Here is a 23,153-nt window from a genome sequence, read left to right as displayed (position 1 = left end):
AGATTTTCCATTGTCTCACATCTCTTTAGCTCTTGGAAACGTAACGTAACTACCAACGTCCCTCTTTTTGTTCTTTATAATGTCGGATATGTTGGTTTTATATACCATTTACTTCACAGATATGTTATAGAGTTCTCTTTGTCCATTTAAAAACCATGTTTTTTCAATGTAGGAATATGTCGCTACTTTCGGTCTTTCACAGCATTTGAGGCTCTTTCTAATATGTTGCAATCGAGTAGAATACAATTTTGCACTTGAATCTCCTCCATTAAAAAAAAAAAAAATGCAAAACAGTTTTAACGTCCGCACTTCATTAATGTAGAGCAAAAAGTCTATCATCACCTTCGATCGAGTTTGAACCAACACACATTACAGCTTTTCTATTGCTTTACCAACTGAGCTTCAAAGACACGTTGATTCTCTTAGCACAACGAGGTACCCCCTTTTTTATGCCTTTTAGCTGTCGCAGCTGATCAGTAGTAGCGAGTTGTAGATGTTACAAGATTTTTAGGAAAACATTTCACGACAATCCGCGTTGGATTCTATTTCCTCAATTTTACAGCGTCATCAAATAGGTTGACACCATCGATTTTTAGGAAACAGAACTCTGATTTTTCATATCAAGCCACAAATAAAATTATCGTCACCTTAAAGAAAAAAAAAATCAATTTTCTTCAGAATTATTTCGGAAGGTTAGTCGAGGCTCGAAACATCACCGAGACTGGGGCAGTGATAAATCCCCTTTCCCTTGACATAGATCGAATTGATGCTCAACTAAAGGACTCCAACATACTGCCTAATTTATTTTATGTTCTTGGAAGTTTCACAGTGGTTTTAGTTTTTGCCATAATCCCGGTCAGGTGATGCCATAAATTCCCCCTTAAAAGTATTTGTATATTGCCTCGATAAACCCAAAGTCTTGAAGGAGAGGAGAATATTTTCATACGTTGCAGCAAGTTTTTTCCAGGTTCTGCATTTCAATTTTTTTTTCATGCTGGCTGTTGTTTTTGTCGTCACTTTAAGTAAATTTCTTTTCGAAAATTGTGGTTCCACGTTGGTTCATGCTGGTCATTTTTTGATTGGTTCGAACACGGGAACCTTCGGAACTAGTCCTTTTTCCCTTTTCTTTTTTATAATTTTGGGAATACCACACTTAGAGAACGAAAGTCTTCATGAACACATTTTTTAAGGCACCACCGGATTAATCGCGATTTAATCGGGAAGAAAGGATATCGATAGAATTGGAAATCGATTAATATATACTGAAAGTGTCTCGGTTGAAGACGCGAAAGCAAAGGATGTTCAAAGTTTTGCTACTTTCTTCCCATTTCAAATCAGGATTTAAAGCTTTAAAGTTGGTGTCAACATCTTTATCTCTTCAGTAACTGTGTTCTTACTATCCACATTGCAAATTTTGAGCTAATAGCGAAGTTCATAGTCAAATAAGTCATCAGTTTTAAATACCGCGCAGCTCAAAATTGTCCACCCTACATTTCCCCATTTCTATGCGGAGATTGAAAATATGATTGGGCGATGTACCTTAGCAGACAAGCATGAGCCCAACTTGACGAAATCTCTTTGTATACAGCGTGACCCATTTATTTCGGGGTCACTCTGTAAAAAGTTTACTGGTGGTTCGATTCGGCCCGGATTTTTTTAAATTATGGAGCTTGATAAACTGCGCATTTTCGTCAAAAATTGCCTGGTTGACATGAAATTCAAGGCCTACTATGACAGTTTGTAGGAGCTAAATTTTAATAAATCATATTGGCGATTTTTTCAGAAAAAAACTGGGCACGCCACTGGATTGGCCACCCCTCAAGACGGGCCTGTGCAAGATTTAATCGAAAAATTTCAAGTAATAACGATTTTGTAAAAGAATTAAAACTGCACCCTCAGTGTTTGTTTATATTCAAAAGTTCACAGTCGGCTATGGAGAACAAGTGAAGTGTTTAACTGTCGAACAAACGCAACAAACATCAACATCGATGTCAGAACGTATTTGTGCTCGATGCAAATTAGATTGTTAATCGTGATAATTGTGGCCGATTCGTGGTGTGTGAGTGGAAAATTGTGAATTGTAAGAGGAAAAACAGAAATTGTTCGTCTTGTTGGTGAAAACGTGCGCCCGGCAGCAGAGGGTGCGGCAGAATGCAGAGTTCAACATCAGACGTCCAGATACACCGGTAAGTCGAAGTAACGAGGCAAAATGGCCGCCGTGTGCTTTTCCTAAATACCAACTAAATTTTGCAATATTTCAACGACAATCCCCGAAATGGTATTGATATGGTTAGTTTGGGTCTTAATACACCCAGAGAAAGTATAAGTAGATGTAAGAACCCAGTGTGCATTCGTAATTCTTCTACAAAATCGTTATTACTCAAGCCCGTTGTGAGTGGTGGCCAATCCAGTGGCGGGCACAGATGTTTTCTTTAAAAAATCGTTAATATGATTTATTAAAATTTTGCTCCTAGAAACTTCATAGCAGGTCTTGAATTTCATATCAACCGGGCCATTTTCGCTGAAAATGTGCACTTTATCAAGCTCTATAATTAAAAAAAATCCGGGCTAATCGTACCATAAATGAACTTTTTATAGACTGACCCCAAACAAATGGGTCACACTGTATGTACATACATACCGTGCGACTCTAAATTTCACTTTCCTGTTAACTTTTTAACAAATGTTTATTTGTTTTTTATTTAAAAGAAGCATTGAATAGGAGGGAAAATGTCATCTTTGGACTTTTGTTAATTTTTTTAAATGACGCTTACGAAACCGGCAGCGCAAAATGGCCGACTGTTATCATTGAAACATGGGTCAAGTGACACCTCAACTTAACAGTTTTTCAAAGCTACATGCAATGGTATATTGCGATTCAAAGTCGATTGATTGGTTTCTGAGAAAAACGGGTATAAGTTTGGTAAAAAACTCAATGCAGTCAATTAAATAGTGCAGAAACAATCAGAAAACTTATTTGTTGATAAGAGAATTGTTTGTTTGCGATTTTGTGCTCACAGTCTTTGGTAAAAGAAATAAAAAATCAATATAGGTAACCAAAAACTGTAAGCACAAAATCGAAAACAAACCAATTTCCTATCAACATAAAATTTTTTTCAATGTTTACGTACTACCTACTTACGTACTTAACTGAATTTGTAATGCATTTTTGACCAAATGTATACCTATTCTTTTCAAAAACTATTCTTGAGATTTTGAATCACAACACACTATTAAATGAAGTTTTGAAAGACCTTTAATTTAATATACCACTTGACCGGCAATAAGAACTATCGGCCATATTGTGCTTCCAGTGACGTAAGCAACATAAAAAAAAAACAAATTCACAACATAGTATTTTTTGTCGTATTTTATGCTGCTTTTGAACAAAAAATCAGTTTGGAGTCGCACGGTATATTCCATGTGCCTAAGATAGATTGTTAATTCTTTTTTACACGTCAGTAAGTGTTGTTGCGGTGACACTGCACACTACTTTCAGTTTAAATTTACTGAGAATAACACGAACGAACACCTTTATTAATGTTTGGGTGACAACTATGTTACTGTCTTCAGATCTTAGGAAAAATTAGTAGAAAAAAACGAAACTGACTGTCGCAAATTTTAATCCAACTTTAGTTTACACGAAAAAATGTTGAACAAAAATTGCGGATCACTTTGTTTTCACAGTTGATTGATTGAATTGAAATTCAATATTTTTCAATAAATTCTGACAAATATTTGACAATATTTCCTTGGGTAAAAAGTAGGTATTCATTTAGGCCCTATCTTTAACATTTTTTGTCGTTTCATATTTTTACATTCCTCATAAAGAAAGATATAAATGTCGTCAATAATATAGATTCAATATTTTGGTAATAAATTAATGATTAAGCTAAAGTATATTAAATGGACAAAGATTGTCAAGTTCGATCGCTTAACTTCCAGTTTTAGAGGAAAATTTTTGGTGTGGTTGATAACGTTTTCCAGTAACCAAAAGGTATAGCCTACACAAAATTATCTTTATACGAGGGGCAGACACAACGATTAGAAACCTACCGCACCAAAATATTTGCTTTAAAAATGGGCGTATAAGAATACACGTGTAATTTGCAGGTTTTTTTTGTTTACAGCAAAAAAAACCGTACAACATATCAATTCCAAAGTTTGTTGAAGATAAAATACAAGAAGTATCGGACTAACGATACGAATTCATGAAATTTACCTGCAAAACTTTTCAACTACCCCTTGTCAGTTGAGATGTTTCCCGATTAATTTTTATTTGCAAAATGATAGGTAATGAAGTCTTAATTTCTTCTATATTGATCTTCTTTTACATACATTAGGAAGAATTAATTTTAGTGTTGAATAATGTAAAAGGCCATTACTCAGCTTTACCACCGATGGTTCACATTTGATTTTTTTCCATTCACTTTTCAAAAAGCTCAAAATTCATGTTGTCTTGATAGTTGGCGTTCTTTGATTTAAAAAGCGAAAATCAATCTCGTTATCTTTTCGCCGATAGATTTCAATAATCGATCCGCCTTCTAGTGGAAAAAATATGAATTAACACAAAGCGTATTCGAAACCAATCAATTAACAGAATTCTGATGGGATTGCTGGTTGTCCCCCATACTTGTTTACATTTGGCAGCTTCGTGATCATTAAAATTACGAATTAGCTATGAGTACTCGACCGGGAACTGCAGCCGTTGTCCCCTTTTGCTAACTTTACGAGTCATCTTGCCGTGATTTGAACCCGCATCCGTTCCGAAATACTCAAGTTTTATCGAAAAAGTAAACGACTGTTTCAAATTTCAAGTTATAATTTATAATATATTTCCTTATAATATTTACTCTTTGACCTGGTATCCTGACTAGTTCACTTAAAAATATCTTTTGTTACAATCCGTTTTGTAACGGAGTCGTAATTTGTTTATTATCGTAAGGAATCCTATGTCTAAAATACCTCATCCTGTTTAAGGATCTCTCAGAAAAAAACCAAAACGGTAATTTATGATAAATGTAAGTCGTATACAGGATACCTGTTTTATGAGCCCCATCATCCCTTCGAGGAAACTCCTACTCCCAAATCCTATAGGCCCAGGTACAAAGAAGCCTAGGTGTCAAGACGCGCCCCAACCGTCCAGATTTAAAAGGGGAAAGGGGTTGTCCAGGTCTAGCTGGAGACGAAATCTATATCCGACTGGGGTGCCCCAGCCGTCGAGGTCTGATCATGGGCCGTTAATTTGGTCGAGTTATGTATCTTTCGCAATGACTTCCTTCACAAATTCAAAGCCGAACGATCGTTTTTGATCATTTTGGATCACTTAAATAAAAATTTATCAACTTATTAATGTCCAGTTTAATAGATTTGGGAGAATTAGTTCAGTTACGCATTCTTTATGGTTTTTGAAGAATCTTCGACATGTGGTAGTTTTGGAATGCTTAAAGAGAATTTTTGCTTCCATGACTTAATTTTCGCTTATGGGTCTTAGTCATTTTTAGAGACACGAAGTCGGTTAAAATAATAATAAATATACCCTTCTAAATGGGCCGTCCAGTCAATATTTTTATGAATATTCATGAAAAATTCAAATTGAACTTTTTTGTTTTTTGCTTATTAATCAGATACGGCTCATTTTAAAGAGAGAAAACCGAAACGTTGTCGAGGGCCTTTTCACAGGACATTTCTAGAGTGTTACTAGTTTCTTCTTATTGCTTTAAGTTTTCCAGATGTGAAGTACAACTGTTGTTTTTCCCTTGGCCTCCGTCCTCATGTTTGCATACTTAGCTAACATTATGCATCCCAAGTTCATTGATGTGACACGCGTCCCAGTTAATGTTGTCATGTCGATTGAAGCAAAAAATTTTCTTTTTCTTTGACAAGAGTGTCATTGGAACGACAAAATCAAAAAAATGTTCCGTATCTAGTTTTTGACAGTTTAGTACAGATTTGACGTTTCTAACACTCCGAAAAAAACTATATTTCGGATAAGACATTTTGGGCGTTAAAAACGTGAATTCTGTTAACAGACTATCAGATTCGATAGTGAAACAATTTTTGATTTTGTCTCCCTATGGCATTCTTACCAAAAAAAAAGGATTTTTTTTTAAATCCCATATAACGTTATCTACATATAATATATGAAAAAATAAAATTACTCAAACATACTGATATAGAATATGGGGGCCATGAGAAACACGATTTTGGAAATTTGGAGCAATAGAAGAAAACTAATAATACTATTAAAAAGTTCTCTAAAAATACTTTTAAAAATGCTTCGTTTTCGACTTATATACAAAAATAGAAAAAAATATTTTTAATTCTTTATGGAAATTTGGAAAAGTATTGGTAATATAGTTACTAAGTTTTAAATTGTACAACTTTGCACTAATTTAACCGAATTCGTATAATTTGAGATAACTAGCAATTCAATAGTAGGGCTCGTATTCAAGGTGCTCGTAAAACGGGCACCTAAAATACGAGTTACATGTATAGAGAGATCTTTCAAAGAAGCGAAGTATTTTGGACATAAAATTTATTGCAGTTTTTTCTCGGTAAATTTACGGTTAAAATGATATTTTTTGTATTTCCAAAATCGTAATTTCCAAACAATTTAGTTAAAATGAAATAATTTTCAATAACTTTTTAAAACTAATCTAAATATTTAATTTAGTAGATGATAAAAATGTAAAAAAATGAGAGGTATTGAGCTATGAAAATGATATCAGATCAGCAAACGTAAATCAAACGTAATTTATTTTTCGTGACAAAAATACTGATACATAATGATGTACGACTGTCGTAATGTATCATTATGAAAAATTTCGTTCTTTTGACACTTGGAATAACAAAACGAAAATATTGCAAAATTTGCGCCAATAACGTGTCAATTTCAGCCTTAGGAAACATCTATTTTTGAGTTAGATGTGTAAAATTGCTTTATGTTCTCCATAAAAAAAGCTTAGGTAATAGTGATTTATTCAACAAGTACGAAAAGTGGTACTTTACCGCAGGCAGATTGCAGTTGATCGAACGAGGGGGTCAACAGTGATCGAGGTAAAGACACCTTCTCAAGTGTTAGAATATTTTCTACGAACACATGTGTGTTTATTTTCCTATGTATAGAGATTGGTGTTAACTTGTATAGGCTGGCTCCAAACTAATGTATTTATAGTTACAGGCGTCTTTTAGTTGAACACTCTTTATATTAATAACACCGCTGAAAGACAATTAATTATTTTTAAACCATCATATTTCACTAATAAATGCTATTTTGTGTACCCTCTAAACATGAAATTTTTTTGAATATTTACCGAAAAATTTGACATGTAATGGAGTTGTAAATTTTGGGCTTTTTTTATGAACAGAGACTTGAAACCTAAATAAACGGTAGAAAACGTCTACTCAAATGAACATTTAACGAAATTATTTATTTTTCATGGTCAATTTGACCAAGTTATGTAAGAACATGCGGAAAGTTCAATGGAATTTACCCTGATTTACAGCGAATGAACGCAAGGAAGTTTGTACGGTTACAACACAAAAGGGCGGAACCTAGTTTATCGAAGTCTGTAACTTCTGATGAAGAGAACATTGTGAATGTTTTAGCTTACTTCTACGCTTATCCCCAAGCTTTGGTAGTGCTGTATATGAATTGCGGTTAGCATATGCTTCGATTTAGAGAACCCTAGTCGAGCATATACTATGCATGCACCCAAGTTCGCAAAGGTCTAACATTTAAAGCCAGAAGATTACGAACACAGGACTTACTTTTGGGAAGCAATTTTGGTACGCAAACAAGGAGACCCCAATTTTTTAAAAATATAATTTGGTCAGACGAAGCCAAGTTTTCCAGAGATGGCTTTTTCAATAGACAAAATAAACACTTCTAGCCTGATCATAATCCACATGTATTACCGAAGAAATTGGATTTCAAGGAAAATTCAGTTTTAATGTTTTTTGGCTCCTGAAGTATATCAAGTAAGTTTAAACATTTCCGACAAACTGAAATTCTGTCTCAAATAAACGTTTTAAAAAAGTCTAATCCGAGACGAATGTCTGACCTCTTGGTTTGTATTGAACCGAGTATCGACCCATCGTGGGCAAGTGGTAATAAAGAGGTCTTTGAAAACTGTGAGTGATCGATGGTTTAGGTGTTTGGCTCCTTGGGATTAGCTCACAGTTTCTCCCGATCTTACCCCTCTAGATTTTTAATTGTGGGGTAAGATAAAAGAACAAGTTTACCTGATATCAGTATGTGTAGTAATGTGTAGCGGACTAAACGTGCGCGTTTCGGGTGCATTTTTAAAATCATTTCAAGCGCCTAATGTGGGCATTCAATAATTGCATTATTTTATTTATTGTTTAGGTGCCATTTTGTTAAAATGGAATTTGTTTAGGACGTTGCGAATTTGTCCCACGCTTAATAGCGTTATTTTGTATTTGTATGAACGCGCACAACCTCGTTACCTGTCAAACTATTTGAACATTTCGTTATATACAGTCGCTCAAAAAAGTATTCGTACAGCGGGAAAAAAGTTCTGTGACCCATAATTTTCGACTGAATTTGTTCAAAATTTGTATAACGAAAAATCAATCCTAAACTCAGTTTAGGTGTTCGAGCAAGTTTTGAAAATTAAATTTTTAGAGTGCTTTTCATGGTCTTAAAAAAAAACTCCATTTCGAAAACTTCTTGTGCGGTGGAAATTTTTCAGTAGGATTTTAATGATCCTGTAGAGGGGATTTTTCTACGTATATCCTGAAAATTTGATCAAAGTCAGAGCACAAATAAGGGAGTTGCAGCTTTTTAAATTCGCCAAAAATGTTTAAATTTTATTACTTTTCGTGAGAATCGTCACTTTTTGGCGAATTTAAAAGGCTGCAACTCACTTATTTGTGCTCTGACTTTGATCAAATTTTCAGGATATACGTAGAAAAATCCCCTCTACAGGATCATTAAAATCCTACTGAAAAATTTCCACCGCACAAGAAGTTTTCGAAATGGAGTTTTTTTTAAGACCATGAAAAGCACTCTAAAAATTTAATTTTCAAAACTTGCTCGAACACCTAAACTGAGTTTAGGATTGATTTTTCGTTATACAAATTTTGAACAAATTCAGTCGAAAATTATGAGTCACAGAACTTTTTTCCCGCTGTACGAATACTTTTTTGAGCGACTGTACCTTCTTATCCTCAAACCAAGCACCCTACGTCACGCCTATGGATCTATTTCCCTCTTACATCGTCTCTATTTGATTCCTCACGAAAACCTAACGGTGACGTTACAGCGCAATTAGAGCACCGATTCATTTAAGAAACGTCATCCCTTTGTCTGATACGACAAAATCATCAAAGTACAGTTAGCTTAGATCGAAGATCTAAGATCCGTTTAAATGACCAACTACCCTCAACGATGCGCTCTAGACAAATTCGTGTTATCAGTCGTACGCCCATGGTCGCACGGTGGTATAAGTAGTCAAGACCCTTTCGTTCTCAGACACATTCGAAGGCATTCATATTCCAGATTCATGGAGATTCCATTATTCTAGGTTCATTCAAATTATTATTAGATTATTAAATGGCGTTGCTGAATCTCTTGTGCCCTAAATACTCGCGCTCTGTCCTTCTCCATTGGAAACGTTAGTGAAGTAAAAAGTTGTTAGTGAGTTGTCTCAATCCTGACAAGTCTACGTCGTGGTGACGACCACGTCTAAAATATCGGCTGGTGTCACAACAATTTGAACGGTTTTCAACCGTTGTGGCGTTGGAGAACCACATCCGGAGAATATGTCAAAATAATCCAACGTCGAGAGATAGCACATAAAGCAGCGTTTATTTCCGAAATATGAGGCTCTAGGTAAAGGAACACGATACCGATTTTAAAATGAAATTTAATTGTCTTTCACGTATTCACCAATTCCCAGGGTGCTCTATTTAAAAATGCACTTTAGCCGGGTTTAGTGTTTGACCGTAAAAGCATCAATTGGGGTCCACCGCGAAGGGCAGCACCACTTTTTCCAGATGGGGCATCTTCGCGAAACAACGTTAAAAGAAAAATCCGACATCGAACTGAAACGTCAATAGAAATTTTGAGAACCACCGGGGACGGGCATGGGAATCGTTAAGCAGAAACGAACGGAAAGAAGTAGCGAACCTAAAAATGAAATAATACACAGGGCGTCGCATTTAATACATTACAGCGCAATCTAGAATTAGAGATCTCATCGGAATTGTAGCGGAGCTCAGTCAATTCCCTCGTTTGCAGTACGTGCACACGTACATCGATTAAGCTCGCATTTTTTCCAAGAGCCAGACAGAGACAAAACACCATATTAATTTAATTGATCTACTTATTAGGTCGCACTGGAAAATCTGATTTAGTGCTAGCTAAGGTTTATCCCTTTCGGGGTGCTTAATTCAACGGTGAGCCGACCACGAATTTTCAATTCGAAAACGATGGAGATGTGTCGTCCAAAGGCTCAATAAAAATCTGAGGATAGAGGGGTCGTTCGGTTGTTTGTTAATTACTGGCTAGAGACTAACTCTTATCGATTAAACGTCCCAAATTTACGTGGCCTCAGTTAAAACAACATAATATAAAATCAATGTCAGTGGTAGGTATGTGTTTTGCAGCTAATAATAAGAACTACATTAAACTGCAATACTTTTCGCGGTCTATTAATACCATCCCATAAATTTCATGTTCACGTTGAGAGCGGGGGTATTGATTATAAATAAGAGCATGGCGGTCTAAAGGAAACGTTTCACTTATACAGTGTTTGGGACAGATTGATGGATGTATTAATAAAAACTGACTTCACCATTTCGGACCCAAAGAGTTCCAGTTCCACTGGCAAAACCTGCCAGTTTGGTATACGCACGACGTTATTGACGTTGGCCCGGCGAAGGTTCCAATGTTGTCAAACGCCGGAGAGCGGCGTCCCCGAAGGAACATAAACATTGGAAAATTTCCCCTCAGCACCCAGTTAAGCCAGGCCAACGCGAATTTTTGAATTATTTATTAATCACAACACGGACGGACAACTTAATTAGAGCACTAATTGAGCCAAATAGATATGGGCCTAAAGGCGACTTGTAATGTCTCCCACTCGAACGCTCAGTGTCGTCAAACGGAGTTTCCTCCCTCTCGGTGAAGTATTCAGGTTTAAGTTCCTCTTTCGCATCAAACAAAATAATGATTTTTATTGTTTAAATGGAAAAGCAAACAAACACGCATACGTTTCGACAACGGCAGCCCTTATATTGCTTATCACCCTTAGTTTCTAACCTTTCTATATACATAAGCCAAACGATCGATACGAAACGGGAAATTTTGTAACCTGCCATCATTGGCCCGGCTTAGCCCATCTTGCATTATTATTAGAGGCCAGTGACTTATTAATAAACCGATTTTTTTTCTCTGTTTCTCCAAAATGAAAAAAATAAAGCCCCTCGGCCATTTGGAGTGTTTTCTTTCGAGGAAGAGGGAAATGCTTTCACGTTAAACGGGTTTGAAAGGTTCGTTTCAGATGGTAAAATGTGATTTTTGTTTGCTCGCCTTTCTAAATAAATAAACAGCCCTCCCATACATATTTTTTGTTTGTGTGGGATTGGTATATTGGGTTAGATGAAATTTTCATGAAACGTTTGTTTAACTCATAGCGGGCGAAGATAGTGAAACCCCCGTCCTAGATCTGCCACATTTTAACCGTCATTTTGCAAGAAAACCGGCCGTTCTCCTGCGAACGTAACAGTTTCGGGACAATTACTTGTCCATTGCGACGACTTCCTGGCTCTTTGAGTAAAATGTCGTCGTTGACAACGGGCCGCAACCCGAAACTGAATCTTCGTCGAAACCGACATTAACCCAAACCAACTCGAACCGATTTCACGGGACGAAGGCGAACTCCCCCGAAGCCCATCGGACTCGAGGTTAAAAGTCGCCGCAGATCTGGATTTTGGAAAACTCCAGAAGGGAAAAAAAAACGTTCTTTGAAATCGTCTGAGTTCTCCCAAAAGCTCCGGAATGGACCTGTCGAAGCGGGGCAATTCCCTCAATGAGAGTCAAACCGGGGTCACCGACGTCATGCAAGACGTCTCTGTCTCCGAAATATTAGTATCGAATCTTCTCTTATGTTCTTGTTCAGTTCATGGTCTTAAACCTAAATTAGAAAGTTAGTTGGCGCGATATGATTGGCTTAATGGGCTTATTGTTGAGGATTACCTCCATAAAAGGGTTTAATTTAGGCCGAAAGTTTTATCTGTGCTTTGCTTCACTCGAAGATAATACTTTGCCGGCACAGTTACAGATCTTTTCGGAATTCCGTTGGATTATCGGGGTATTTTTTTTTCCCCAAATTAGACTCGCAAGCGCTCGCCAGTGGACGTAACCGTGGACGGTCCAGAGGACTTTCGACGACCCGGACGGACTTGGACCAAGGCAAACTGAAATTTTGTCGAAATTTGTTCGATAACGCGGCCACGCCCGTCTTGTTTAAATAAACAAAAGCGAATTTGGAATTGAATTATCCTCGCTTAAGACCACGTTTATTGAAAGATCCAGTACCTCCCCAAAAAGTGATGTTGCTGGCGATGACAGCACCTAATAAGGTTGCTGTCATTTAATTTGTTATAACGTTGCTTTCGAGATGCGTAATTAACGTTCTCCTGAGATGTGTACACAAATGCTCTCTTTAGAGAAGCCTTAAACCACGGGAAATGGCGTTTTTTCATTGAAAATCCGCCATTACTTGATAATTAAAATATGAATTCGGCCAACATGTAATTTATTCCGTTAATTAAGTAATAGGGGAATTTCGAGCCAGGAAGGAAATGCGGATATATTTAGATCTTAATAAAGGGAAACAACTACCCTCTATATCTATTTTGGGAAGGGAAAAATATTTATTTTAGACGCAGACAGATGAGCGTAATTTAGTCGTTACTCACTACAGTATTCAACACCCAGACTGGGGTTAAATAGAGGCGGGGGTTAAATCGTTTTAAGTTGGCTGAGTGATTTTCAAAAGACAAACAGTTTTACAGATCTAACGATCCTCGATATCGGCATTTCACGCCGATCCTAATGTATTACACGGGGGTGTTAAATATCGGCGGGGAATCGGACGTTAATTAATAACCAAGTGACGTCACAAGTCTGGAACTTGAAGACGGTCAAAAAACTGTTGATGCCTAAAATCGCATTTCAACTAGGAAACGTGTATTAACAGATACTCAATGAAAAATGTTCGTCGATTGCTCTTAATTAGCCTTCAAGCATTCCTCGATTTAAAAATAATGGCGTTTCGTGATCAGGTGATTTTATTGTCGTTGTTGCTTACAGGTTCCGCCCGATAACCGAATTTTAACATTGGAACCACAGAAATTGGATTTTGCTACCTGATCAAAGGAGTTTGGAGATGCGGTATTGACATTTAATTAAAGTCTCCTGTGGCGGAATTGGTAAGTATACATAAGTATTATTTGATTGATTTTTTTTTTCGTTTGAGTCGCAGCAGAGCGGATGTTGAGGGGAAATAAACTCGAGAAAGCGAAATTAGGCCTTAAAACGGATACCCCAAATCAGTCCCGATTTGAGAGTGTTTCCGTGCGACATACACTTTTCGACGAACTCACGGGCATACCCACCGTGAGTCACGCAGTGTTATCGTTCTCACAGCTTTATTGCGCCTTAAAAGTTATTTGCTTTACTATTGATATGATTCTGCCTCGCATTATGCTTCCGACGTATTTAAGCGGAACTATCAAATATCCAGGTGTATTTCTTTATCAGATGCCAGGATATTTGCCTACTTACGGTTATTACGTTGCCATAAGATAGCAACATATTCGTTTACGGTCGAGGGGTAACGTTAAATTTTTCGAAAAGTTCAGACGACGTTGCACACTGCAGCGCCGAGCAATCGGTTCGGCCGCGTCCGGCGGGCCGAAGAGGTTCTTCAGATTGTGCGTGTACGTTCTGTAGCGCACGAAGTCCCCCAATAGTCCGCGCGATGAAGAGAAAAAATGACCCAAATAACCGAACTAATAATCTAAAAAGGACTAGTTATTACATTTCGAGGCAAAAAAAGCAGAACTTCCAATAAATCAAATTGACATCGGGACTTTAATAAAGGGAAGTATGATAAAAGTGACAGGAAAGAGCGACTTGTAGTAAGAAATCAATACAGGCGCTGCCATAAAACTTCTTTAAATTGGATTTTAGCCGAAAGAGGCTTAGTATACTTTGGTGCATTTTCTCCTGTTGTTCCAAAGAGCAGATCTTATTCGATAGCGCTAAGTTCCTCACCCACTCCTTTTATACCCATGACGCGTGCTATACACAAGATGCTATTATTACCGACGATGTGTACTAAGTAATATACATATCTGGAATATAAACACCTGCCGCGGCAATTGTAAACTCTAGCATTGAAAATCTGGTAAACATAGAATAATCACATTTTTGGATTACGTGTTTACAATAGCCAAACACAGTTTTAAACAATAACGCGCCTCAACGATAAGTTAAGACATCAGGTTCAGAAACCAAACGAGGTGTACATTATGTAAGTTCATATGTACATAGGTAACGTTGAGACCATCCAGTACTTGCAATATTAACTAATATTTAATAGGCGAATTCTCGAGACTCGGTTTCCCCAGTTTCAGTCAACGTGGAGTTTCACATTAGAGAATTATTCATTATATTTGAGCATTTATCATTTATGGGGAGGGTAATTGCCATTTTCTGCATTTGAGCCTTTTCGATTTCTTCAGTTAATCAGCTGTTCCAGAAATAAATAAAGCGGAACGTATCGCCGGCCATTTCGGCTGGTCGGAACGGTTAATTCAACATCTACAAGACTGTAAGTTGACGAAGTTCAGACGCAGGATGGCCCCTGCCCCGTCTTATACGAAACTTGACGGTTTCCGATGCACAGGGCCGAAGTTCCGCTCATTTTTGCGAACCTTCGGTCGCACCTCTAACAGTTTTTGAGACATTTAGGTCACATGGACCTGCAGAAAAACGGAATCTACGTTTCTGTGATTGAACAGGCATTTCAAATTTTCGGAAAATGCGTCGGTACGAGAAAATTTGTAAGAGTGGAAGCGGCTCTCAACTCAAGGGAAGCAAGCAATGTATTTTAACAGTCACGTGATTTGATTGATTTAAGACCAAGGGGCCTTCGATCGCTCAGAACTTGAAGCAGGTATCGCAGAAATTGTCGAAGAAAAAATCTGAAAAAACAGATGAGACTTTCCCCCCCTCCCCCCTCTCTCCCGTGTATATCGAAAAGTATCAACTTTCGTCTAAGACAAATTTGACACCGTTAAAGCGATAAAAAATACTGTGCCACGTTCGACTGCAGTCGACATTAATCTAATTGGGGTAAGTTTCCAATTTTTTTTTGTGTTACGAGTGGTTTTCCGGCAAGTACTGACTATTGGAAAATGCAAATCACGAGGCAAATCTGACAACTAAAATATACCGATTTATCTGAGCCACACAAACAAGTCTCGGGTTCTCCAGTTGTGTGCCAGGCAAGCCTCGTTGAAAAATTTTCGGCGATACATCGAAATCCATAGAAATGTCGGAGGTCGACAAACGGAACAATCCCTTCAGGGTAGCTGTGGTGTGGGACTGACACTAAAGGCATTTATGCCACATTGAACCGAACAGTTTAGGTTGGGCGGTGACGTCATCAGGTTCGTTACCTTTATCAATGGCCATGAAGAGAGCCGCGGGCACACGTGGGCGCCACGCTTAAGCCCATTCCAAATGGTGCCTGGTGCTAGCGGGGTACCACTGTTGGTCGTTCGCACTGGCACTCACTCACCGGGGCCCGTTCTGGACGTGGTTTCGTGGGCCCCATCTCCGAGTGTCGATTTCAGGAGAGTCTTGGACGCGTCGTCGAACGATTGAGCTGCCGTTCGTTGGCTCACGCTCACTCGCCGATGCCTGCGTTGCGCCGCAGCTACGACGATACGATAACGATGACCGATACGATACGATGCCGACGTCTACCGCGCCGCGGCGCAGCCTACGATCGGGCTCTGGACAGAGACGGATCTCGTACATTCCGATTTGGAGGCCAACGCAGCCTTGCAAGCGACACCCGCGAAAGATCCACTTCGTATACTTCCAAAATTCTGATCAAGTCGTTTTTGTCCCGAAAAACGACGGAGAATCTTTTTTAAGTACACTGATGAAGAGACGAAGGAGTTCAGGTTATGTGGCGAGACGGTTTGAGTCCTCATTCGAAATTATTCGAATTTATGATCATCGTTGAAGGGTATTGGGCACGCGGGATCGTAAGTGCCACACCAATAGTCCGACGACTCGACTATATCCAGAAGGTCGAGAACCCAAGCAGGAAACGACTAGGAATTTTGGGCAACCGAAGCACAGGATGTCCTGGCTGACGCTGAGCGCTCATGGGCGATCTTTGAGCCATCGGAAATGACAAGAAGTTCAAAGCGAGATGAAATGTGAGAACATTTCACGTTTACCTCGATGACAACATGCACTAGTCAACAAGGACAGCGAATCACATTGTCCAATTTTTGGAGCTATTTTCTAACATTGTTACGCGCTTCTGACAATATAAATACGCAACTGGTAACATCTTAACCCTATTTTGCCCCCGTCCAGACTGGTCACCGTTGGAACGGATCTCTTTCACATTTCCCTCTTGTTCCCACGAATTTTCTAGATCCGTTTCTGTAGACCGCACTCCCGATTTCTCAGCAGCACCGTTCAAAACTTGAAATGTTTTTGGCGGCACATTTAAGATTCGCTTTGTAGCAACTCCAGATCAAGAAGGTTAACATAGCAGAGACCGTTTTTTTCCAAAACTTTCTGTCGAAAAGTTACGTATTGTTGTGTACAAGGGCTCAGAGAGCTACCGAGAGAGGAAGTCGGCTGTACCGCAAAGGAATTGGACAAAACCGTTATGAGGAATTGAATAACAATGTCAAAATTTATTTAAAACAATTAGAGGTATTGTGAGGGGAAAGATGGCCAGTTTTCACATTCTCTAGGCCAGTAATTTGGAAAAGGCATTCCGCTTTAATTAAAAAAAAAGTTTCTAAGCCATGTTCTGGAGAGTGAATACAATTTTTCTAAAACTGTCGAAAATTCGAAATAATTTCTCTATAATATGTCAAACTTTTTAGTATGGGGTTAATGCTTAATCGAGCCATAATTTAGAAACCGCTTAATATATGGCAAATTCGCTGATACCTTCACCATCTGGCACTACGTTTCAGAAAATGATCTTCAACTATACAGGGTGAACCATAAAAGTTTATCCACGAAATGAGCAAAAATTAAAAAACAATTACGTTGGCGACGCTATTATGTTATCATAAAGCAAATGAGCGAGTGGTGCAAAAAGAAAACTAAAAAAAAATGTGCAGTTCGCCATTTATAAAATTTTACGTAGTGTCAAATTTAAAATTCGAAATTTGGGGTCATTTCTGGCTACACCGGCAGCTGTATTAAGTAATTTACAAAAAAATCACAAGAGCCAGCTATGCGTTTGGGACTCCTGGTATACGTCGTACGTCATTTAGAATAAGGACCGTCATCGAATATCCAAGTCTTGCTGGTAACTGGCCCACCCTGTATATTACTTGCATGCTGCCAGGAAATACGGGTAAATTGGCCAATAAAAACAGAGATTTACTTCTTACTATCTGGTAACAAAAAAGTCTAAATAATACCAGTTAGACATAAAACAATCTGGTATCATTTAGACGTAATAGTAGCTATAACAAAGCACCTAATTACAGAAACTGTTAATTTATCGTCCCAGATTAGTTCCAAAAACGATCCCTTCGCTGACTGCGTTAAAGCACTTGGACAACAACGAAATTTTAATTTTGTTCCGAAATTGTAGATTAAATGAGCATGCCGATCTCAATTAGGAGAACGTGGTACAGTTAGCTTCTAGTCAAAACGGGACAGCCTCGATTTGGCCCCAGATTAGCTTTTGAAAGGGAGATATTATTTAGGCGAATATAATAAAGTTACGCCAAAACATTTATGGTTCGCCTTGTATAGTTGATGATAATTTCCTGGAATACAGTGGAAAAGCCGGAACGACGACTTTTGAATAAATTTTCTATCTTAAACGGTTTCGAAGTTATGGACCTATCCCACAATCACTGGATCCGCTTTGTCATTTGAGATTTTAGATGAGGCGGCGCCCGGGCTCAAGGGGTAAGTGGGGGCGACAGAATTACGGCTCCATCAATTTTCCCCTAATAAGTAATGAAATATTTATTATAACCTGAATAATGTTTCACAAAATGCAGTCTCGAGGTGAACGTTCGGTATAGGTCCGGCGTCGAATTTTCCAATTATTCGATCTACTGCCTGCCAAGCTGCCATCTGGGCCTGAAATAATCATTTTTCGCTTCTTGATGATATGTGTTTGTGTAGGTATAAATGCCGGAAACTAATTCATATACGTAAGTCTTTATTCAATATTCGGCAAGTCGTGCTGAATTGCTGTTCAAACAAAACATATTTGCCTCTCTCAAATACGTTCGCGATTCAAAAACGGGGCTCTGTGATTCGAGATCCGAAGAAGGAAGAGTTTAACTATTGTTTCCAGATTACGGGTCTAGAACTGATGTTTACACTTCTTAATACCATCAGATATGACAAACTCTGCCTGATTTAAAACGTAGATATAATTGACGAGGGTAAGGAGCTCATCCGGACTCGCTGTCTCATTAGAATGCGTGCATTTATTAGATCTACCGGAAAGTTCTGTCCGATAATTCCGTTTCAAGTTTAAACACGTATGCGCATACTCCTTTGAGCCGTATGTGGCCGTGCCTCTTTATAACCGCGTGTACATACATGTTTCCTTCGAAACTGACTACAGGGAAGGCATCTCATGTCATTACTAAGCTAGACGCGATCGTGAAAACGTGGGTACTAATAAAGTTCATTTGAGACACCGTATATTGTATGAATTCCAACAGAGTAGAAGTGCTATCGCAGCATGTCGAAACTTGGCGAAAGTTTTTGGAGGAGATGATTCGAAAAGTTGGAAGCAGGTGATTTCGATCTCGGTGATGAGGCACGCTCTGGGCGGCCATCTCTGGTTGATGACGATATTGTGATATACGCAAAGATCCTTTTCTGACAACATCAGAGATCGCGAAAAAACTTAACTCAGCTCAACAAACCATTTCGGACCACATTCGGAAGCCAGGATCGGTCTATAAATGTTCCAGATGGGTGCCTCATGAATTAAGTGAAAAAAATTCGCATGGCCGGATCGTCGCATGCGCATCTCTGCTTGCTCGGAAGAGAAGTGAACCTTTCTTGGACCGTACGATAACTGGTGACGAAAGGTGGACTACGTGTGAAAACGTTGTAAGGGAAAGAGCGTACTGGAAAGTTTCCCCCTCCACTTCTAAATCTGAATTAAGCCTTAAAAAGAGAATGATGTGTATATGGTGGGACATCCAATGACCGATCCGTTAGGAGCTTTTGAAACCCGACGAAAAGCTCAATTCGGAGAAATACTGTTGGCGAATGGATGAGTTAAAGAAGACACTCAAGGAAACGATGGATGATGGAGATGTTCAACGGGAAGCAAATCTTATTGAATCACGACGATGCCAGACCACACGCGGCTATGGAGGCTCGTCAGAAAATCGCGGAGCTAGGCCGGGAAATTCTGTCGCATCTACCATACTCCCCAGACCTTGCACCCTCTGATTTTCACTTGTTCCCCCTTTTGCATAATTTTTTGGCGGGAAAATAGTTCAAAAATGAAGAAGATGTCAAAACAGCACTTCTTGAGTTTTTCGTCTCCGAAGACAGGGCGTTATTCAAAAAATGGGATTTACAAGTTGCCATCGCGCTGGCAAGAGGTCATAAACAATAATGGAAGTTATATCGTACGGTAAATATTGTTAGATGAATCACGGACTGCATAATTTCCTTCTTCGTCATGAACGGACAGAACTTTCCTATAGACCTAATAATTTACCGTACCAGCAGAAACAATTTTAACTAGATTGCGGGTTTTGTCGTGTGTTGTGAAAAATTTCATGGATAATGCGTAAGTTCGTATATTTTTTCCGACGAAAAGTTAAATATTCTATCAGTTTAGTCGAGGTGAGGGTAGTTTCTGGGTTTGGGATTGCTTAGCGGCGAAAACGTCACGAAACGTTTCTGGGGTGGAGATTTTAGCAAGCGACTAAACCTCTCGAAAGGGAGAAGAAATTAAAAATTATTTCGTCACCGGCGGTTTTGGCAAATTCATGCAAATGGGTTAAGAACAATGTTAAAATACAATTAATTAAAGACTCTCTCGTTTCAATGTTTTTGTCGATTTTGCAAAGCGACAGTTTCGAAAACAGAAGCAATTTGCATTTAAATATTTCATTCAGGGAGGAACAACAATAAAAATATTTACTGAAATGTTAACGGTCTTCTGACCCAGCGAATCGAACCTCTATCCAAAAATTAGCTCTACTTATTGCCACAATTTATCGCTCTGCTGTCTTCGTTCAGTTTACAACGTCACTTAGCTTTAGACTTCCACGGAACTCATCTACCACACGAACGGTAAACAGATTAAATCATATCGATTTTTAATCTCCCTCATTAATGAACTGTATAAAATAATAACATACCTAGATTTGTACGTTCCTACGGACGAATCGAATTCGGAAAAGAGAGTCTTTTAATGGCCTCGGAATGTGTTAAGCAAGAGTTTTCGTACATTTGGAAACGAGGAGTGGTCCTCCGCATTGTTGCTTTAAGAAAGGCCCTCTGTCCTTTCTTGTCGGCTTCCCACAGTACTGTCGCCCACGCGTTTTCATGACGTCAAGAAATTGTTTCGGCATCTGCGGCAATATCATCATAATCGAAATTCAATGTTTTTCGAATATTTCTCATTAACGCCCACTTTTTCTTACCAATGAAAATATATTATTTCCGGTAATTGAGTAAAATTGTTCCCATGACCCCATGCAACGTAAATAATAAATAAACTTAACGTAACAATCATTGATACTTACTATGAAAATGGCATCTAGTGCAATTTATCTTGTCGATCTCTCTAAATAGACGGGCAAAAAAGCTCAATTTGATAAACAATTTGATTAAAATAGTAAGTCATTAAAATTATGATGAAGTAATGGTTTTGAGGAGACCATACCAAATATAAATTATAAGATGGTAATGAGGATGCCGCAGCCCTCTTGCCGTCCTAAAACGAAATTGACTTTCTATAAACAGAATGTCTGGAACATAATGCCTATAAATTACAAAAGAAAGGGCACAAATTGCTACATAATCCCCTGTTAAATTTCTTTCGAAGTAACAACTTTTAAGCTTAGATAGGCCTCCTCTTATTACCGAAATTTTACTCCTAAAACGACTTTGTAATTGAGTTCAAATTGGGTCACAAATAACAAGAATATCTTACATAAATTATAACTCGCAATCGTTAGAGACAACTACGCAGGTAAAAACTAATCGAATAGATTTTACTTCTGCGTTTGCAGTCAATGGAATAATTGAAAAGTAGATTTGCTAGCGAATTTCCATTTTGTAATTTTATTACTTCATGTTCGTCCTACCTGTTTCTGCGCAAACGCTGGAAATTTCAAATTTAAACAGGTGAAAACGATTGGAAAAACCCTTTTCCTACGACTGTCCGGACGTTTCGCTGTTGCCGGCATCGAGACAAAATTAAAAGACCCGCGGTTTCCGTGCACTTTCATATCCTACGGGTTGCGCGCGCAACGATAAGGAAATAATCTCATTTCCAATTACTTCGTACTCGGCAGCGAGGCGAAACAAACACCAACAATGGCCACCGGGCGGGCCATTTTGGCGACAGGTGCATGACATTTTGGAGTTAAGCAGTAAATCCCTTTTATTTTTCACAAATTGATGAAATCGTAGAAAAAGTATCGCATACAACTCGTGGAAAATGACCGTTTCCTACATTTTGCGCTCCTTGTACAATATATTATTCCTGCAGCCTTTTGAAATACAGCATTAAATGGCCTTTTTCCTGCTGACGAGGAAGCACTTTTATAAGAAAATACATTTTGCCGTACACTTCGGAATATTGGGCAGCTTTATTTGTATTGAATACTCAGAGGTGCGGAAATTTATTTTATTTCTGAAACGTAAACGCACAGTTTTCGGTGTGGTAATCAAAGAAAGTACCACGTGAGTTTTGTCGCCTTGCCAGTTTGCGATTACCCTTAAAAATACAATTATTTATTCCCTCTGAAATATTTTCAAAAAAAGTTATTGGGTTTTCTTTTATTTCTCTCTCACAAACAAGCGAAGGTAAAGCCGCTTTGCTCCGTCTAAAGGCTCAGCTCCACTTCTGGTGCCGCAATTATTCTTTTTAAACGTTAATTAGCTTTTGTGATACAACTAAAGTACCAATCGCCATGCTCATAACAAAATGAACAACTTTCGTAATTCCAACTTAAATTGGCAGAAAGGACTCTCAATGACGTATTATAGAGACTCTCATTTTTTTAACTGATTTCATTCTTAAGCTTAGGCAGCCTTCGCGGCACTCGCATTAAAAAAGAAATTCTTGTCGGTTTCGATCTTTCACCAGTATTAATCATCCCTTAAATTCACAGATAACGCCCTCCAGTCACGTCACCTCGAATCCAAGACCCACGAGGAACACGTGCATACTTAGGTAAGTAAAAAAAGAAGTTTTAAGATATATGTTGGTATATACGTAAAAGCTTTCCAATGCACACGCCACCCAGCATGTCATATGCGAGGTTTGCATGTAAAAATAACGAGACGCATGTCGTGGGTAATTTTAATAATGCCGTGTTTCATGGGTGTTTCCAAAAACTTATCAGTGTTTGTAATTATTGAAATCATGGGCAGAATAATGCGAGAAGGGCGTTATGCCTATCCGATTTTCCCGCAACGTCAATTATTATTATTACTGGGCTCACATAGTGTTTTAGTTGGTAAAAACGCGCTCTAACGTGGTAAAATTTGAAGCGATCAAACCGGATCCGTGGGAGAGTGTCGAAGTGCAAAAAGGGCAGACAGGGCGCGCCCCAGTATTTCAACCGGGTTGCTTAACCGCTGCTCGATAAGTCCTGATACTGAAAAGAGT

At 38.4% G+C, this 23,153-nt stretch overlaps 1 protein-coding gene and 1 long non-coding RNA gene across 5 annotated transcripts in view; one reads left to right on the top strand and one right to left on the bottom strand.

Moving 5' to 3' along the window:
• The window catches only part of Dhit (Double hit), a 28,068-nt gene extending 12,083 nt beyond the window's left edge, over positions 1–15,985 (bottom strand). Inside the window, exon 1 of the mRNA XM_066296793.1 lies at positions 15,721–15,985. The gene's annotated coding sequence lies outside the window, so the exon portion shown is untranslated. The remainder of the gene's footprint in view (positions 1–15,720) is intronic.
• LOC136347117 (uncharacterized) overlaps positions 1,925–23,153 on the top strand; it is a 118,956-nt gene continuing 97,727 nt past the window's right edge. The window contains exons 1-3 of one of the 4 annotated variants that reach the window (XR_010733434.1): positions 1,925–2,186; positions 13,346–13,464; positions 22,654–22,715. This is a non-coding gene — a long non-coding RNA (uncharacterized lncRNA). The remainder of the gene's footprint in view (positions 2,187–13,345; positions 13,465–22,653; positions 22,716–23,153) is intronic. The other 3 variants (XR_010733435.1, XR_010733433.1, XR_010733432.1) reach the window with 3 other exon arrangements.

This window comes from Euwallacea fornicatus, chromosome 26, assembly GCF_040115645.1.
Source record: "Euwallacea fornicatus isolate EFF26 chromosome 26, ASM4011564v1, whole genome shotgun sequence".
NCBI classification, from domain to species: Eukaryota; Metazoa; Arthropoda; class Insecta; order Coleoptera; family Curculionidae; genus Euwallacea; species Euwallacea fornicatus.
Note: the sequence above shows the minus strand (reverse complement) of the source record. Positions and strands in the feature narration are given on the sequence as shown.